This window comes from Empidonax traillii, unplaced genomic scaffold (assembly GCF_003031625.1).
Source record: "Empidonax traillii isolate 1590-97213 ecotype Southwest subspecies unplaced genomic scaffold, ASM303162v1 scaffold522:size797397, whole genome shotgun sequence".
Lineage (NCBI taxonomy): Eukaryota > Metazoa > Chordata > Aves > Passeriformes > Tyrannidae > Empidonax > Empidonax traillii.
The window spans coordinates 165,750-187,016 of record NW_020955715.1 but is presented as its reverse complement, the minus strand read 5'-3'; the positions used below and the strand labels follow the sequence as shown (position 1 = coordinate 187,016).

Sequence of the window (21,267 nt, the reverse complement as noted above, 5' to 3'; positions counted from 1 at the left end):
ACTGAAATTTTCCACCAGGGTAAAAAATCAAGATCTTAAAACTTATACTGCATTCGAATTTGTGATAAAATAAACTAGGACAACCATATTAGCAGTTTCTAAAATCATGCCTTAGCAAAACTAAAATTTTAAAGAAGCTAAACAACTGAATATTAACCTATATAGATATATGTGTTGAAGGAAAAGATAGTTAATTAAAATCAATTGTAAGAACTCTGTCTTAAGATATGGTGACATTTTCAAATTACAGAAATTTTTCTGCTTAACTTTGTTACATTTAGTTAGATAAATAAATACCCATACTATACTCCTATCTGTAAATGCTGTAAATTCTATGAACTACAGTAAATACCAGTATGAATAAGCAATTAGTAAATGTCATAACCAAAAAATCTATCCAACAACCAAACAAAAAGAGACCCATATACCATATCAATTTATTTTTTACTGTTTTAAATATCTTTATTTTTTCCTATAATGTAAATTTCTGTGAGACAGTCAAAGGATATTTGTTGACTTTTGGCATAATTCCGTGTAAAATTCTGGTGGTCTTGTCTGTTTAATATGTTTGATATTCTAGAAAGTTGATTTTGAAGGCTGGATGTTGTGGATTAAACTGTGATTCATGTAAAAGTGATAGATGTATCGCATACAGCTACATTATTAGAGATCTTCCAAAGCTTACGGTACCATATTTTAAAACGGTACCATATTTTAAATACACATGCTACTTTCCATGAAAACTGTATTTGCAGTAATTTCCAATTACTGTCATTGGAGCTATCTCATGAAACTGTTTTGCAGAGTATAAATTTGAAATCCATATATTCCCTCAGACTCTCATTCAGTAAGGACATGCCATTGATTTTTGTGGGACTGTTCATGCTTATATTTAGATATGATCTGTGAAACTTTTCATGCTTGCCTTTAGATGCATACCTAATTACATGGCCAAATAAGAAGCCCAAAGGACAAATAATGCACTTTGAGAATGATCTGTGAATAATACAGTGGAAGGACTCACACTGACTGTTATTTTTCGGATTAGGCTTCATCAATTTTTATGGGCAAGAGGGATCATAGTGTGAAAATGCATTGTTGTAAAGCCTTTTTCTTTTTACTAATTAAGTTCAGACAAACCATCTGTTATCTTGGCCTAAATACAAACCACATGTTCCCATGTATTATTGATAGAGGAAATTTGAGAGACTTAAATATTCTTTTACTTTAAGAGTGAGTCACAATATCCCTTTTTTGTCAGGGATTATTATTTTATATGCTTACTTTAACATTACATTCCTCTTAAGAAACGTAATTCAGTCATTTAAATCACTGTACTGTGAGCAACTCAGTGGGGTTTTATATTGCATAAGCATAAAGATTTTTAGTATTGGTGATCTCCTTGGACATTTTTCATTCAAATTTTTTATTCATTGTATTTTAATTGTTATGATGCTCTAAACTGAGTTGTCAGTGAGATTCCTTCAGTAGGTCTATGCCTTCATTTTATCAGGCAAACAATAACAAAGGAAAACAATGTAGTGCTCAAGGGGGGAAATAAGAAAGAGTATCCATTCTTAAGTAAGAAAATATCAAAAAGAGAAATTCTAACATTAATGTTTTACCCTTTTACCATAACCATGGATAAAACATAAGGTACAGAAAAATATTAGTTGTACTTTGCAGGAGTCACGAACATCTTTCATGATACTTTACTGTATAACTAGCTTGGTTGATACCTTTAAAAATGATGTAGTTTACTTGTGACATAAGAAGCAGTGATTTGCATCTAAACAGACATGTGTGCATTGGTTAAGTTAGGCTACGGTACCTATGGATGAATGTTTCTTGCTTGTCTGCAGTGTATGAGGAAGCAATTTTAATAGGAAAATTTGAAAAACATAGACTTGAAATGGCAGCATTTGTGGAGCCACTGGGCATGAGAGATGCATATAGAGAGAATGAATATAATTCTGCTATCTCACATGACCATAACAATGACAGTTTACACTTAAATTATACATTTCATCTAAAAAACAATTTAATTTAACTATTGCTGGTACGTTTTTTCACAGTTGTTCAAGCTGGTGAAAGCTATTCTCTTCCCTCACAAGAAGCCATACCAAATAGATAATACTAATGTGATTCTACAGTGCCCCCTCAATCATTAAAACATATTTAACATTCATTTAGTAATGTTTTTGTTCCTGACATAAGCTTAAATTCTGTGTTAGATCCTGTCCACTTTCTTTGCAGCCCTGGCAATGCACAGAGCAGATGAGGAGAAAATAGGGTGTGTTTTTGACTTCTCTCTATTCATAATTGATGACATCTTAATTAAGAGTCCCGTAAAACAGGTATACCTGCAGTTTTCCCTAATAATAGTGGAAATCTGATGGACCATTACAGTTGTAATCTCTCTTTTAACAGCAATCAAAGTTTTCACTGAATTTTTATTCAGCATTTGCATCTTACTGCACTATTCCAAGTAAGTTTGAAGTATAATCTACTTTATCCTTGATCAAATATTAAAAAGGTTCTGAAAAATGCATTAGTGGTATAGTCTTCCTTAAATCAAAAAAGATAAGTCAATAATCATCATAAGCCCCTGACATCAGAGAACAGCTTCCAAGCTCTTGGTTTGAGATGTCCCATCAATAATATTGAATGTTTCTTTATTTATTAATTTCTGACTATCAGCCTGAAAGATACACTCACTTATACTATTTTCTGTGATGTACCCTGCTGTGATGTCATTGTTCTGATATCTGGCACTTGAAAGAAAGCTCTAGTGGGTAGTTCCAACTTTCCAAAAGGAGTTACTGATATTTTGTAGTGATGAAAAAATTGCATTTGGAAGTAGTTACTATGCATACAAAGCAGGCAATTTCACAATATTCCTACATCAGCTTAAATGTTATCACCTAACAAAGCAAAGTGAAAGTGCTTTCTGTAAGCAATACGTGTTCTTTTGCAGCATTGCTGTTATCAATGTCCTGCTGTCCTGTATCTCTGATGAAGTGCAGTTTTCAGAAAATCTACCAAGTTGAAAAACGACGTGTCAGTACCATCCATGATCTGAATTTAACAGGATTAGCTTTGAAAGGTCTAAGTCATAGGAAAACACATAGCAATTTAGAATCCAGAAATTCACGTGGTCTAATCAGAGCCACTAAAGTATTAGACATAGCGGCAGAAAGCTTTTGGAGCTATTTCATAGATTATAGCTGTTAGTCATATAGTAATTTCTAAATGGTAAGCAAACATGGTATCTTGCCAGGCTGATCATTTAGACCATTCATGCATGGAATTACTACTAAAGTCGAAGGTAATCTTCCTGAATTGATCTACTAATGACTTCTGGGGTTGAGTCGTTACTCGTTATGAATCAATAGGTCTTTTTCTGAAAAGCATATCTGATTAAGAAATATCTTGAAGGTTTTGGTGTTTGCCACTTTTGTCACAAAGAACTCTGTGAAAATTACCCCTGCTAAGGTGTAAGAGTACTTCAAACACAAATAGAGAAGTCAGTCTGCCATTCTTTTTAGTAGTAACTTGAGTAATGCTTATCTATATCTTTCTATGCAAATTGTTCCACTTATTTCAGTGTATACTGTTCAATACAATTTATCACGTACTTATAAAATGACATATATTACAGAGACAAATTCAAGTAGATTTTAACCACATTATTTACTCACTAAGTGCCCAAGCCCTGAGTGAGTTCTGCCATCATCCTGGGGACTTGGTAGTGAGGGCTCAAGGTCAGCTGTAATAGAGCAGACACCTGGCCTTGATGCTGTTTGACACAGGGCTGTTAGAGGATCCCAGAGCAGGGACTGGACCCCTTTCATCTAGGAGCTGCATTTATCCTGAGCCACTCAGCTGTGGTCCCTGTCTGAGCTACACTGCATCCATGCCTCTGCTTGCCATCTGTACCCTGTTGATCTGGATCAGGACACTGACCTGCAGCATCCTGGCTTGACTTCAGACCTGCATCATCACTGTGAATTTGCCAGATAGCTGACCCTGGATACTGCTCTGCTCCTCTCTCGTCTGGGTACTTTGCTTCTGAGACCTTGGCAGTGAGATCACTGCCCTGCCTTCCTTGCTGCCACCCTTAGCTCCTGGTTTGCTTTCCCTTACAAATTAGAATGCTTTCAGTGTTCCCTGATGTTAACTCCTGTATTATAACCTAATAATTTAAGATCCTGAACAGACAACAGTCCTGCAATTGCATATTTTCTGTGTATGCACAATAATGTAACACTTCATTCTTTCTCTAAATAAGTATCCCTTGCCTCTTCCCAGATTACAGACATCTAAAATACATGGCATGGAAGATTAAGCCTTTGACTGTTATAAGTATTACATGTATGAATACATGCAAAATGTATAGATTGTGAGAGAGAAATTCATAATCAATAAGGAAGGCTTCTGCATACAAGTGGAGATCTTGCATATGGGGGAAGGTTAAGCACAGAAGGATGGATTTTTCAATGTGCACTGCATAGGTAAGAATGAAATACAGATTTCATGTGTGTCAATCAAAGTCTGTGCTCACTATAGAGTCTAATCCTGTCCATGATCTGCTTATTGCTCAATTATATAGGCAGAATAACACTTTTTCAGAGCTGGCAAAAATAGTTGAAATTCTGAAGAACAAAAGATGAGGAAAGAAAAGCAGTGTATTTCAGCTACTATGACTCCACTGCTGAAGTAAAGCCAGCTGGAGGTAAGAAAAACCATACTGAAGACAGGGATGAGACAGTGATTGATACCCTTGTTTAAGAGACAGATGAGACCAGTCTGACAGTTTCTGGCACAAATTGTGTTTCCTGCTGTTCAGGCAACTTAATTTCATTTATGTTCATTTATGCCAGCTGGGTGTATCTTATTCTTCTCTTCCCCCTTCCATGTGCTGTAGTTTCACATTTTTTTCCTACATAGCATCTCTACTTTTATTAAAAAAATATAATTAAAAGAAAGTTATTCACTTAATACATCTAGCTGACATTGCTTTAGTTTTCCCTTTTGTGTGCTCAGAAAAGAAAGGAAAGCTTTATATGCTCTTTATTATAGTTCTACCTGGAGTTCCGTGATTCAGACCACAAGCGAGTGTCAGTTTATTGACACTGGCCTGTGAAATATTTCCTGTCCTGTTATCTGTCGTTCTTTAGCTTTCAAGGTTTGCATTCCCTGTGACTCTGAAGTTATATATCAGGTAGCAGTGGGACTGCTGCCCTCCATGTGCTGTACAGTAATGCATCAAGCATACCATCATTAAGATAAATTATGTCCTTTTGTGAACATCTGAGTCTGTATTTTTCAGTAAAAAAAGTAGCTGTGCTTGAACTAGAATTTAGGATGGCACTTAAATGTTAGAAATAAATTGATTATTTAAGATCATTTTTGCAAGGGATTTAAGAGGATTCAGGCTCATCTTTTGTATAACATGGTATTTTTGTTGTAATACTGAAGCAGAAATAAAATGACAGGAAAAGAAATAAGAAAAATACTAGAGAATAACAACAATTTTTATATTTTTTTATACTTCAGGTTTGAACTGTAAAGTTACAGCATGCTGGTAAATCTTCAAAATTTTATCAAATCTACTATGTTTTGCTAAATGTCACTGGCCCTAAATCTGAGCTTCAGGATACACGTGTTGAAATTATTTTACAGTGGCAATGGTAGGGAAAAAACATGGAAGAAAATTCATACTGTCAATTATTTTTTAAACATTTTTATGTACAGTATCTTACACTCTGAATATGTAATGAGATTACATGTCTCTGAGTAGGAAAGGGCTAGAAAGAGCCTTACAGGTTACATTCCTATGATATACTGAGTGTATGAAACACGAGCAACTGCTTTTGAAAGTATACCAAAGAAGTTTACAAATCCAAAGTCATATCTTCACTTCTTGGTAAGGGGTTCCTATTCTAGCATCAGTGGCCACAAAAATAGGCAGGAGAGGTCTAGTCACTTAGACTTACCTCTGTCTATGGGTATTTTGGCAAGGGGGGAAAGGGATGCTCTTTATTCCTAAGGCCAACAGCATGGCCTACTTAATCATTAGTATCTCAGATAATGGAAAGAGCAGGGGATAAGTGTGATCAAATGAACAGGATCTCTAATCCACAGGTGACTACACATGATCAGGGTGCATTGACTGCAATCCTGTCACAGCTGGTATGTGCTTTCATTGCCTTTTCACCTACAGTTAGAGTAGACTCTAGAAGCAAAACAATCTTCTGCTGAAGTTTTGGTACAAATGTAAAGTTAGAGCAATTTCAAAGTTAAAAACTCTCACTACAGAACATTATAGGGTTATTGGAAAAACACATTATGGAAGTAATACAAAAAAATCCCTGCTCCTTTCTCAGAGAACAATAAATAACACATGATTCAATAGGCTAGTCCTTTATTATATTATGAATCTGTGAGACATATTAGTTTTCCAGCACACATTAAAGTCTCTGTGTGATGTTTGTATTATGAAAGTCTGTCTGAAAAACATCTGAGTTACAAAGTTACAGTGCCAGCTTTGATGGTTTTCTCTAGATGTTCTAAAATGCATTTTATCCCACCTCAACCCCACTTTCCCAGATTTTCTTTAAATTTACTAATATTTTACTTTTTTCATTTTAGATGAATTATTTTCTCTGTCCTTGCTAGCTTTAATTTTTCAACTGGAGGAGTAAGTTGAGATTTTTCTCAGAATCAAGGCACTTACTAAATATTTCAACAGGTGTGTATTTTAAAATCTCTAGAATAAAACTAATGTTTATGCACTTCCTGTTCTAAGACTTCTGATTTATTGTATCACGTACATAATAACCATAGTAGCATTTTGAATACTTTGCTTATCTATCCAAGAGTTGAAATCAGGTACCTGAGAGGGCAAGAACTGATGCTTCTTGGACTCCTCAGAGAATGAGGAGTCCCCACTTATGTGCACACTTCAATTCCTTGTTCCAAATTAAGTTACATGAGAGGTGAACTTTTCATTTCCATGAAAGTTTTCCGCTGACGTATGATACAGTAACAGACATATAATTGTACTTGTCAAAGGGATCTTCTTATACTTCAAGAAATTCTAAGATGCAGTATCAGGAAGATCTATTTGATGATGCATTTAATTATAATTTTGGAAACATATTTCATGTTTGAAATAAAAAAAACCCATATTTCTAGGAAAACCGCATTTTTGTGCAGACCATTGTATTATATGTAAATATAATTTTTTTTCTAAAGTAATAATCATATATTGACAAGTATCAGTGTTCAAGAACAATTCTGGTTTTATAGAAGATATTATCTACTAAGAAAAATGTGTAAAAGCAGAACCAAGGAAATTCTTTTCCTTAGATATAAAAATTGCTAGAACAAAAGGCAATAGGATTTTGCCATGTTCTACTAGCTACCACATTAAGAGAAATAAACTAGAGATTTTATGAAATACTGTCAGAAAGTAAAACTTAATTGGGTATAAAAACTCAAGCAAATATTATTATCTCTGACACGTTGAACAGTCTCAGAGAACAGTGACAATGACTTATACAACCAAAAGAAAACTGAATAGAATAACTGCAAAAATAGTTGTTTTCTTACATGATAACTTGCTCTTGATGGATTTAAAAGGCACCACAAATTTATTACAGTTTTCAAAGTGGAAATGTTACAAAGGTACTGGCTATTTTGAAGCAAAAGAAAAGAAAAAAATCAACCATTGAAGTAAAGTTAGATGTCTGGAAAATAGTGAAGGCAGCTGAATACTAACTATGACAGAGAGAGAAGGTGAAAACAAGTTTAAGATTATCAGAAACATTTAACTGTGTTGTCCAAAAAGAGACTGGAAACGTCACTACTATGTCACTGTTCAATCTTTGTTCCTTGTCACATCAGCTTCTTATAAATGGAGCTTGGCAGATGGTGAGTAGAGATGTTGACAAAATTTTTCCCTTCCATCTATTGCTTCATAGTCTACCATGGAAGAAAAATCGCACAATATGACTTTTACTTCAGCTAAACTTATGTCTGTCTATTGTGAAGCTCCAAAATCATGTAAACTGTGCCCAGGTGTGCAGATGTCTGCATAGTGAGAAAGTAGAAAGCTTACACATCACTTACCTCACACCAGTCAATCCTACATAAAGTGACTGTGGGCAGTTAGTAAGAGCAAGTCGAGAGCTAAATGATGGGAAGTTCCCATTATTCACTACGTAATTATCTGTTACTATGAAGTTCTATAAAAATTAATGAAGGACTTGAGGTACCATAGGCTATTTGTAAGCAACTATTTACAAGAGTATTCAGTGACAGGACAAGGGGGAATGACTTCAAAATGAAAGAGAGTAGGTTTAGATTAGATATTAGGAAGAAATTCTTTACTATTGGTATGTTGAAGCACTGGAAAAGGTTGCCCGGAGAAGTTATGGATGTTCCCATCCCTGGAAGTGTTGAAGGACAGGTTGGATGGAACTCTGACTAATATGGTCTATTCAAAATGTCCCTGCCCATGGTAGGAGGGTTGGAACTATTACAGAGTTACATTGCATTTGTAGGCCAATAAGAAAAATAAAAAATGTTTCAAATTCTACAGTTTGCACACTTTCTTTTTACAGTCTGCAGAAAACTTACAGAAAATGGTAGAGAATAACCAATACATAAACAAAACTGAAGAGCACCACATGTCAAATGTGGCTTGTTAGCAAAGGAACAGTTGCCTTGATCTGTCTATACTTCTCTGTGTGATGGATATTTAGCATTGGTAACATTACTTGCTCAGTCCTAGAAACTTACAAGCAGCTTTCTGTGAATGAGTAAATAACTTTAGAGAAAGAATTTCTTCTTTTTAACATTAAACTAAATCTGGGCATGTAATATATGAGGATTGGAAGCCACATCCATAGAAGTAAATTAAATGTTCCTGAGACCATTCGTTAGCACTGAGGACTATTGGCATAAGACACTATGAACACATGCCATCAGCATGGAGAACAGATGGCTAGATGCATACTGTCTGCTGAGGACAGTCACCTTGCCACACTGACTCCAGACTGGTGCTGGTTTGGAAGAGTGTTAGCTCGTTAGGTTGTAGGACAGATTTAAGAGTTTCTCAATGAACACAGTGAAGTTCCAGTACGGGGATCTGCTTACTTCCTAGTTCAGGCAGGTGCAGAGCTCTTCTCCCCACCAGCATCCCTTCTTCCAACTGGCATCAAGGGAGAAAGAGCAAGCACTTTTTCACTTATTCTTAAAATGTATCTAATGCAGTGTCTTGTACAGGCTGATGATGTAATTTTATTTTCAGAGTGGAAATCTGCCCCTCAACAAGTAAAATTTACAGCAGAATCCAGAAGATTTTTTTCAAGTGATCTGAGTCATTGTAAGACCTCCTAAAACTTGCAATGCTAATCCTAAAATTACTAAACCCTTCTATAGGGTCTGATTTATCAAAGCACTTAAGAAGGGACATAAACTCCAGAAAAAATAAATAAAAGAGTAATTTTATTAATTTTTAAAAAAGGGTCCTTTTGGATGAGGGTCTGGAAGGCATATGCTTAGATGAACAGAGTAAGGCTTGCAGTGAGATTCTTAATTAAAACAGGAGAAAATAATAATTTTAGCAAGTCATATGTTTTCCTACTAAGTTCTAAATTATGCAGTGCATAAAGTCTTGATTCTGTTAGACAGAAAATAACTGAATAAATAACTTATATCTTTCTTAAGTTCTGAGCATTCATGTAGCATAAACTGCCTGATTATAATAATTCTTTTACCGCCTTTGAAGTCATTGATAAAATATTCCTGCAAGATTTGGAAGAGGAAAAATATAAGGTTTGAATTTTTCAGCAGAGAAGACATTAATTTTCTCTAGGTACAATAACTGTAAAAATACAATTCTGTTTCATCTTTAATACAAGGTAGAGAAGTGGAAAGTGGATTATGTCTCTTAGCAAAGAAATTACTAATAATGAAATTACTGTCTTCTTGCAGGTATCAATTTGCTGTTTATTAATGCCAGCACATGGTTTCAGACTTACATGATGTACCATACCAGAAGGGAGTTCATATGATTGTAATTTGAATTTCTGTTGAAACTTATCATATTACATAACATGAAATGCAGGTAAAAAGTTTTATATAGTCAGGTGACATGACACAAATATCAGCATTATCTACTGAAATCTTTTTGCTTTGAAAAATTCATTAATTCATACCTGATACCTAAAAGAATGATCTCCATTTGGTCTGTGAAGAAGCCCTTACCCTCTTGCCTTCCTCCAGATCTTCCAATACACACACACATATTTTTTTCTGCTGAATGTAGAAAGGTTTGTGAGAGATGAAGACACCATGTAAAGGCACCATATTCCCTTTCCCTAAGCCCTCTAGCTTTAAGTGGGGGAAATAGACTGTGGTAGGCTTTTTGTGGTAAAATTACAAGAAAGCTGAAGGTTTCTAATACATGCCAAAGTTTTTTGATCAGGGTTTATCAGTTGCCCGTTCTAAATTTGACTCTATGTAAGTAGAATTCAGTGGTACATTGAAGAAGTTTGTCAATGGAACCAGCTCCACTCCTTTACATTCTCTTCACACTGCCAGGTCACAGTTGAAAGAAAGCATATTAATAGAGTTTCAGAGATATTCATTGGCATCTCTTTTCTAAAGCAGAAGGATTTGCTAAGACATTCATATTCTCCAGAGCCCAGTATGATCCCATGAGGCAAGGTGAAGACATGAGAGAAATAGAAAGTAAGTTCTGGGCTTCTGTGAGGAGAAAAAGATATGTAGAGTAATGGGCACAAGAGGAGAAACATCATGTATAAGAAATATTTAGAAACTTCTTCATCTTGAGTCTATACAAATAATAATAAAAAAGCCACTTTACTTACTGTTCTTTTCAAATTAGTCCTTACAAATGCCTTTAGAATATTTTCTTAGAATATTTTTCTTCACAGTATTTTAGTGTTAATATATAATTCATCAAGTGCATCAATTTCTTTCATGACTTGCTCTTTACTTTTCTGAGTCCAAACCATCAGATAGCAGAAACCTGCATCAGAGATGAGGCCTTTTGATAGACAGGCTCCAGTGCCATAAGCTACACATTTTTCTGCAGCATTTAGAGTTTTGAAATCAAATAAGCTGAAGTTTCTCTGAAACATTTGTCAGAAAGAACTTGTTTATAATGGAAAATGAGTCTCCATACATCCTCTGTAGTGCATTTTAGGTTTTCCCAAAATATTCTTTAGCGAAAGAAATTCAGCTATTTTGTGGAATGATATTTTGGTATCTTATACATTATAATTGTACATGGAGAGCATAGAAATAGTTTTAGAAATCATATTAACCACATGTGAATGTAAAAGAAAGTCTAATTTATTTTAATCACATTCCTTCTTGATGTGAAAACAGCACAAGTTACAACTTCTGTGGTCAGAAGCATGCACTCTAAGTTCTTGAAAAAAGAAGGTTTTTACAGTCATGATCTTCCTTACAAAACTGCAGATAGTAAAATTCTTTCCTATAACATATGAAGCAGTTCTGGATTAAAAAAAACCAACAAACAAAAAACCAATCAACCAACCAAACAAACAAAAAAAAACAACCCTACAAACTACTTGGAATGGAGAAGATAGAACTTTTAGGAGTTAGGTTTGTTAATTTGTAGATGTCCTACTACATATATGTCATGATTTTAACAATTTTTAATGCTATGTAATCTACATTACTTCCCTTATAGTAGTGACAAGCTAGGTAATTTATTATCTTTACTCTGACAGCAAGACAAATTGGCTAACTTCATCCCATTTCATATTTTATGTGAAATGTGAATTTCCCATTTACATTTTATGCTGAATTGCCAATAAATGTGGCTTTACACTTTGGATGAAATGAGCTACAAAATCCCATGGTAACTCAGAGATATTTCTTACAGAAATACATATACTCTTTTTTTTTCATAAGTTCTACTAAACAAAAAAAAAAATTCAGGTTAGTACTGATCCCTTGAGATGTCACTATTTTTACTTACAATTCTAGTTTCATCCAGAACTAGATTTTTCTTTTATTAATACAAAACCAACATATTTTTATTTTACTTTTATAAATCTGCTTAGAATCACAGTAATGCACTTACTGCAGTTGCTGAAGCTGCTGCCGTATCTGTCCCTGAATCAGAGAGCTACTAATTCTGATTTGTTCCAAGTTCTTCCACAATCTGTCAAGTTCTTTAATAACTCACATATTAAATATTTTGAGCTCTTTCACTAAACTGTTATAAAAAAAAAAATCCCAAACCCTGACATATTCTCTGAATTTTATAGCTATTGTGTAAGAAAATGGAGCAGTTCTGGTAGAGAAAGTAGAGAAAGATCAAAGAATTAATCTAACAGTCCAAAACCTTAAATTGTTTATCTAAACAGAACAGAACTCTGCAAAGTAAATGTACAAAAGATAGATGAAAAGTTACTCAAATTGTTTTAAAATGCTACTTATTTTAAAAGAATCCTGCATCAGTAAACTAGCTCCTGCCTTTAATAATACCCATGTATGGGAACCCTATTTCAGAAAACATCGGCTTATCAGTAAGTGAATATAGATGATTCCTCTATTTAGCATCACTTTCACTGACTCCCCAAAGAGCCTGAGGAAACTGCATTTAGCAAGATCTCCACAGATAGCTTTAGCAAGCAGAGCACTACCCATCAGTATCAGAATCACAGTCCTCTCTTTCATATCATATTTTGAACACATCCCGTAATCTGACCTGTCACAGGCACCAGCCAAGTGGAAATGACAGTGAATGACAGTAACAGACCAAATAAGATGGCTGCCAGGAGTGCAGAGACCCAGGGACCTCAATCATCTGAACCACAAATCCATTAAATGATTTAATTTTGTGTATCCAACTGTGGGGCAATGTTTACAGCAAGAGAGTGAAATATACACACAAAAAATAAAAGGATGTATAGGAACAAACACATTGAGAAATAAAAGTACTCTGAGGAGAAGGCAATCTTACATGCTGGATTGTTCCTTTTTTTGGAAGATGCTACAAGTTTTACATGCACATATAATAAACTGTTCTGTAATATGACCTTACATTTTAGAAAATGATTCACTAATGAAATCAGTTTTGACTGGTAATGCAGAAAGGTAAAAAGGCACCATATTCCATGAAAATAGGCTAGTAAACTTCATTTTTGTTTCATGTCTTTTCTCTATCACTTTCATTTTCTGGCTGGCACTGCAGTGGCTGAAATGCAGAAAGAACATATTTTTGCTTGAATTAAAGGTACAGTTTTATTCATGTATACTTATTTGTTCCAGGCTAGCCTCCCATCTCAAATGAAACCTCAAAAGCAGAACCAGTGTAAAACAATATGGCACATTATCCTACATACTCTTTTAGATATGTAGAACTTAAAATTTTCAATAGCTAATTTGGGTAACATTATACTAATAATTTCAAATGCAGTTAAATGCAATTTAAAAAGCTTTAAGTCCCAGGATATGCCTACACTGTGCTTTCTGAGCATCTCATAAGGAAGCGAGGCAAAGATCTGCTGTCTCCCCCTTTGCTCTGTCAATAACATGGTTAAGATATGTGACAAATTTGGACATTAACTCATGCCAAAGTAAGCTGTTAAGTGTCAATTATGATTAGGCACTATTCTTTCAACCACATAATCTGCTTGTAGCTGGGGAAAAAAACCCCATAGAACATAAATAAGAAATAGAAAAACTGTTTTTTTGGTTGGTTTTTATTTTCTTTTTGGTTTTGGTGGGGTATGTTTTGTATGTGTTTCTTGATTTTTAGTGTAGAGTATCTGCCTATGAAGCAAGATTTTTACTTTAACTAATACCAATCAGATATGCCTAGTTGAAACGGGTCAGCATGTTACTCTTTCATAATTCTTTTGATTATAGGAAAACCCAGATCAAGTACACCTGTAGTGTAGCTGCAATGCAACCGATAGGACTCTATAAAGCACTCCAGACAACAGAATATTTTAAGGCTAGAGACACTAATTAGATGATGTTTGAATAAAGTCTCTGTAAAACTACAAAACTGTGTAATCACATGTGCTTTTGCTAATAAGCAGAACCTTCCTGCAAGTGTAAATTCAAAACTACATTAGAACATTAAATTCACTAGTCTGAATAACAAAGGTAGGGAATTTTGTCCAAGAATCTCCATCTTTAGGCATGAAACTTGCAGGGAATGGATTTCTTTCTACCAGTTCTTTCTTTTAAACCATTTCATTCTATGAGAAGGTTTCAATTTTTACCAAGCAGCTAAAAGAACCCAAAAATCGTACCCCTATAGGAAAAATAACCTTTTGTTTTGAATTGATTGAATTCACAACTGTTAAAAGGGCTCTCAGTCAGACTTTCTTACCTTTTGAAATATATTGCATGTCACTGTGATATGTCAAATGGCATTTTCATCATGCAGTATAATTTACATCAATTTCAAAATCTTTTGACTAAGTCAAAAGATAAATTTACTAATAGATACATTTCTAATGTTTTGCATGCAGGGCAAAAACAGCCTTCTGAGTACATTTGACTGGATTCAAGATGGTGCTGCATGAATATTAGTCTATGTTCATTTGGAGGCTTGACCCGAGCACCGGAATATGCTTTGAGGAGTTAAGATGCAAAATCTAGTGCACAGTTACTTGTAATTGAAGAACATTTATTTCCTCTTTTGTAGGCAGCCATAGGCTTTTCCTCAACCCTTTACTGCAATTGCAGTAATACTAAAAGGCTGAACCTTGAAATAGTCTCACAGTGCTCTGGGGGCATCACAGAGTTCTCTAACTTGAAATGGGACAGGAAGCATGCTGGGGTTTAACTTGATCATTGGCATGACCTCTTGTGCAAACAAAAACAAAAGAATATAGGAGGATAAGGGGATTTTTTTTCCTCATGTATTCTAGCTGTTCAGTGTAGCTGAATATACTGCTTCATATATGTTTTTAATTTATCTAAGCATATGCAGCTGCACACAGATATTCATTATTTTACCCTCACCGAAAGCTTTCCCTTTTCTAAAGGAAAGCTTTGTATTTTTTCCAGGGGAAGAAAAAAAAAAAAAGAAGGAAAAACTACTAACATAAACTGAGATTTTTTACAAAATAATTTTAAAGAAGTTTGTTACTCATATCTCAAAGAAAATATGGAAATCTTAATTATGATGGCTAATTCATGTAAAGCTGACAAAACTGCTCAGTCTTATAGCAAAAAAACTGCAACTACTGCTGTTTTAGTTGCTTCTAGTTTGCTGCAAATACTGCCCTATTTCAACAAGCCATGTGGAGTGTATCATTAGATGCAGAAACACCTCTGTTCAGAGACTTTTTTTTTTGCAATGGCAGATTTGTCTGTGTGTTTTCCTTTTTGTGGAGCTATAAATTATGTCCTCAGAATGACCATTTACACTTTGATGCATACTAATCAATGTAAACATGTCATTTTATAATTAATTCTGAACTAATTAGCGGTAATTAGATATGTCTGTCAAAAATATCAGCAGTCATTTAGAATGTATTCCTTGTCAGTCAAATATGTTTTAAATAAATTTTTGTATAATTTCTGGCTCCAATTAACAGAACATCAGAAGCTTTCCACCATTTTTGTGGATGTTATTCTAATATGCAAGGAAGGGACTATATGCATATTTATGTGAGAATATTTCCAACTGTGTTGCTAATATTATAGCAGTTTCAACAAAGAAAAGTACATTATCCTCATGTAGCTAAATCACAAAGAGTTGAACTAGAAATATAGTAGCCAGTGAGGGAAACAGAGATTTAATTACTTTATTAATGTCTAAATCAGAATTCAAAAAGAGAATTTCATTTTCCCATCTTTTTTACAACACTTAATGATACTACTGGTTCTGTACCTCATAAATCATTGGCTAATAGTATCTTAAAATTAGAGTTTTTGTAGCTGGCATAAATTCTGAGGTCCAAAGTGAACAATGGAGTTGTACCTGGGTTAGGCTTCAAAGCATATTTTTCCAAACTGTTACTGATATCAGGCTCAGAATTTGGTCCATTACATACTGAGGTTAGAGATGAAGCTCCATTAGAATAATGAATAAATGAGAAATACATCCAGGAAATACATCCAGGAACGCCTAAGCATGTACAATTCTAGATTTGTACTGGCTCTTGTATTCCTGCATAGATAGATAGATAATGTTAGTTAATATGCTGACTACACATCAAAAATACAACAAATAAAAAATACAATCAACTTATCAAAGACAGGAATTCTAAAGAAGTGAATCCTTTTCCAAGGAGTGGTAGCACAGATATGGGACAGGAGGCTATAGAAACCTTTCTAACATGAAATGACTCAATGACAGTCATCCACCCAAAGAATTCCCTTTCATTGATTTCTTTCAATAAGATGCTGTGAACAAAGAAAAGAGATTAGGAAGCAGTTCCTGGGTCCAGAACCCATGATCTAAGTGAGATAGAAATGGTATGGATTGAAGATGAGTCAGGTAGAAACATTGCTATTTTATGGATGAAACAGCAAATTTTGCACAGTTACAAACACATAATTGTAGAGGTGGTAAAATCAAAATTAGTAAATCTCAAGAAGCATATTAAGTCTTTTGCCATATTGGGCTTTTGAAAGTGAACCTGTGGCCAGCTCTTTAGGTAAGGCCACACTTTATTCTTCAGAACAAGCAAACTATTTTCTACCTGAGAGTACACTTTTTTTCTAGAGGTCTCCTCTTCCACATTAATTTCAGGATATTTATGAAATGAGAATGATCTAGTTGCTGACCATTATGTCGTTAATGAACATTAGGTTGATAGATAAATCAGGAAGGCAATCCCCTTTCAGAGAAGATAAAACAGTGACTTCACAAGTAAGCAGATTTTCAAGGCTTCTTCCTAAGATCATAACAGGGTGATATTACCTGCCAAAGCAGAATTATGATTTCTGTTTTTTTTTTTTAATTATCTTTTCCTGTTAAAAAGGAATCTCTTGGGTTATGGTTCTGTCTCTGAGGAGTCTACAACACTCTAGAGATTTAGATGGAGTGAAATGCATTGTTGCTAGGCTTATTATAAACCACAAATTAGGAAAACATCCTCTAATTTCAACAGTGACGTGAAATGCCAGTGCTTCTTTTCAGGGATCTGCTATCAAAAACATGTCCATAAAAATTTGAAATCAGATCCTGAAAGCTGAACATGACCTTGGAATGTTTCCATGAATTGGAAAAAGCTGTATAGATTCTGTGAGAAAGATATTTCCAGAAGTAAAAAAATACACTTTATTGAACTATCCAAACATTTTTTTTGCTGCAGATTCATCCTAAAAGACTGACTCCTTAGAGGGACATTCTTCATTCTTTTTCCAAGTTTTGAATTAAATCTTTGTTTGAACATAAGGCAAATCAAAAGAAATATGTCAGGGAAAAAAAAATGAAAAGAGGGAAGGGATGGTTTAGTAAAGTTTGGGAAGGTTTGGAAAGGTTTAGGAAGGGAAGGTTTGGGGAGGTGAGGGGAAAGGAGTGAAAGGGAGGGGAGGGGAGAAAGGGGAGGGGAGGGAAGAGGAGAGGAGGGGAGGGAGAGAAAGGAAAGGAAACAGTTTATCATATGGTCCTCTAGGAAAAAAAATGAAAAAAAAATGTGACAACCTGCTTTTTTTTTTTTTTTTTTTTTTTTTAAACCTACTTCATAGACTTATTTGAAAACCAGTAATAAATCCTTAGAAAATAGGTCAGTACAGCAACATGAACAAAAAAGAAGCCAAGACACATACAGGTTATTATACCATGTTAGGTTTTACATAGATTTCTTTCACACAAAATACCTGTGGTTTAGAGCTTGCAAATGGTAATATCTTAGGGCTTTAACTTGCATCTACTTAGCACACAGCTGATATAGTTTAAGATGGTGTTCCATTAATGGATTGTTATTATTTTTCTCCCTTTCTCCCTCATGGTGATAAAAAGGGTAGGTGAAGTAGGTATGCTCAAAGAAGTATGTGAAGTAGAGAGGGTCATCTTAAGCTACCTATCAACTTGGCCAAAAAAGAGAGAAACATTAATTAACACTACTTTCCAGGAGTGCTCATCTTCAGTATCGAACATTTTCCAAGTGCACTGTCTGACTTTTGCTTCATTTCTTGCTGTTGATTAAAGAAAAATAAGTCTGCATCTTCAAGCTAAAAATTATAATACAATAAGCTAATAAATGTAGTGTCTATGAGTTTTTAATAGAACAACTGAATATCTAAAAAATTGTTTCTAGGTGAAATTAAGAGATTAGACATATATCCCACCTGCAAAGCATCAATGCTGCTATGGTGGTTGAAGTCAACACTTAGTGATTGCTTCTCATAAGTCTTTGTTTCAGTAAATTTTTAGTATCGTTGCGTACTGTGGCACTGAGATGTTTGGCTTAGTACAGTCTTAGTGGAAAATCTGCCATTCTCACTTTCTACCTTAACTTAGGAGAAGTCTGTTCTCCATAGTGTGGAGAGGGGAGCCACTGTTACAGCGCTGAATGGAACGGATTTTCTTCTTTCATTCTTCTTAGCCCTATGCTGGAGACTACACAAAGGAGAAGAAATATTACTAATGAAAGAAACTCTGCAGACTGTTAACTGACATGACCAATGAGGAAAAAAAAAAAAAAAGAATAGTGTGCAGGAAACAGTAATGAATGGCAGCTAAGCACATCTTCTCACTCAGGCAATGCTGTGTCAGAGATTGATGAGCTGCCTACTGGAGAGAGGGCACAAATCCACAATGTGGTGCAATGTGGAGGTGGGACCCTCTAAGGAGAGAGGTTAAAGCTGGGTTAATTGTGCCTGCCTCTGAGAAGGACCAGCAAGTGTGGGTACAGCATGAGCCTAATACAGCTTTAATGCTTTCAGTTCAGGAGCTAACAGCTAAAGCTAAAATATCACTGAACACTGCTGCGTTCAGTGTTACCACCTTCTCAGAGTCTCAGTCTGCTTTCTCTGACTTGAAACTCTTAAAGCTAAAGGTCTGAGCCACAGAGCCTTCCCTGTGGATGAGAATGATGGGGACAACACTAGAACTGTTTTCCCCTCTCTGTATTTGGTTGCATCTTAGTTGCATTTTTCTGCTGTTTTCCTATTGTGCAATTGCATATTGTTTAAGGAAATGGATCTGGACAAGGCGATCAATTGAACCCACAATGAATTGGTGGACTGCACCAAGCTGGGTGGGAGTGTTGATCTGCTGAAGGTTAGGAAGGCTCTGCAGAGGGATCTGGACAGGCTGAATTGATAGCAGGAGGCCAGTTGTAGGAGATTAAACAAGGTGAAGTTCCAAGTCCCGTACTTTAGTCTCTGCACTTCAGTGCAACAGACTGGAGGCAGAGTACCTGCCCAGTGAAAAAGGACCTGGAAGTGCTGGTCAACAGCCAGCTGAACATGACTCAGCAGTGTGCCCAGGTGGCCAAGAAAGCCAATGGTATCCTGACCCAGATCAGAAATTGTGGCTAGGAGGACTATGCCAGTGATTGTCCCTCTGTACTCAGCACTGGTGAGTCCAAACCTCAAATTCTGTGTCATGTTCTGGGTCCCTTACTTCAAGAAAGGTATTTGAGGTGCTGGAGGGTATCCAGAAAAGGGCAATCAGACTGGTGAAGGCTCTGGACAATGAATCATATGAGAAGAAGCTAAGGCAGCTGAGTTTGTTTAGGCTGGAGAAAAGAAGGTTGAGGGGAGACCTTATCACTCTCTACAACTATCTGAAAGGAGGCTGGAGCAAGGTGGGGGTCAGCCTCTTCTCCCAGGCAACTAGCTACAGGACAAGAGGAAATGGCTTCAAGCTATGCCAGGGGAGATTCAGGTTGGACATCCGGAGGAATGTCTTCTCTGAAAAGGTTGTCAAACACTGGAGCAGGTTGCCCAGGGAAGTAGTGGAGTCACCATCCCTGGAATTGTTCAAGAAACAACTGAACGTAGTGCTCTTGGTGCCATGGTTTAGTTGTAGGGCATTGTTCAGTCAAAGGTTGAATGCAATAGTCTTGGAGTTGTTCTCCAATCTTAATGTTTCTATGATTCTGTGAAATTATTCTGAATAATCAGTCATTATTTCCTATTAAACATATCTAAGGAAATAATGATAGTAATTGTACTTTCCGTAATAATAATTTCAGACCAAAGGTCTACATCTGAATCAAGATACAGATTTGGAATTCTGTGTAAATATATACTGTGTAGATATTAGTGAGATCATTTAAATATGGAGTCAAACAACACTTTCTTAATCTCTCCTTCCCTCAGACAAACAGATCCAATACCAAAGCATTTTTTGTTCCCTCTTAATTCTGAACACATTGCCCGTGACACTTAAGGTACCTAATGTGTAAGGGGGAGAAGAGTAGGTGACCCTTGGTGCAATAGAGAATTTTCTGTTCATATGCCTTTTCACAGCTGTGATTCCCATTTTCTTTATTCCATATTACATTCTAACAGGTTTATCTTCAATGTACAAAACATTTTGGTTCAGTACATGGTAAACCACCAAGAAAGTCCAACTTCCTTTGAACTCTGGAGCCAAATGCTTAAGCTTAATTATAAACTGCTATCCTCTCTATTTCCATTTGAAATTCTCCAACTATTCTAATTATGCTTCCCCAAAGGTCAGAGAACATTAACAATCTGGGCACAGTCTGGCTTTTTGAAGTGCTAGGAAATCTACTGTTAGTGCTATTTGAGGAAACATAAGAGAAAATCAGCTGCCCTGGCTAGCATAGAATAATTAATAATAATAGCTATGTAGTGATGACATATCCAGGTTAATTGCATACTAATTAAAGGCTATAGTAAAACAAATTACTGTTTGCATTTGAAATAATGGCTTGTGGCCACAGTAACTCACAGAAATGTGCTGTATCCTCTTGGCAAGATCTCAAATGGGAATGAAATTAATTTGAGACATGTACACATCATCTAGTTTGAGAAGTCAAAAGTTTTGAGAAGCTATCTGCAGAGAGACAGCGATAGTCATTAATGAAAAGGAGTTTGATATGAGCTGAAGTTAAGTTCTGAAAGAGTGAACAGAGACAGGGCCTGGCAGAGCTGGAAGTCAATCAAAAGATAATTAACAGAGAGTGCAGAGTATGAGGAATTATTCAGCATGAAGAATAAAATCTTTAGTTAGGGGCAAACAGGGAAGTAGCCAGGAGGGGAGTCCCACAGTCAGCTATTTCTGGATGTTTAGGAAGGAAATTA

At 35.5% G+C, this 21,267-nt stretch overlaps 1 long non-coding RNA gene across 1 annotated transcript; it reads left to right on the top strand.

Annotated features, from left to right (window-relative positions):
- The first annotated feature begins 2,416 nt into the window (after nucleotides 1-2,416).
- On the top strand, nucleotides 2,417-13,393 carry LOC114064172. Its single transcript, XR_003572697.1, has 4 exons — nucleotides 2,417-2,488; nucleotides 4,312-4,514; nucleotides 9,295-9,342; nucleotides 13,345-13,393. It is a non-coding gene; the product is annotated as an uncharacterized LOC114064172 (long non-coding RNA).
- The last annotated feature ends 7,874 nt before the right edge of the window (nucleotides 13,394-21,267 follow it).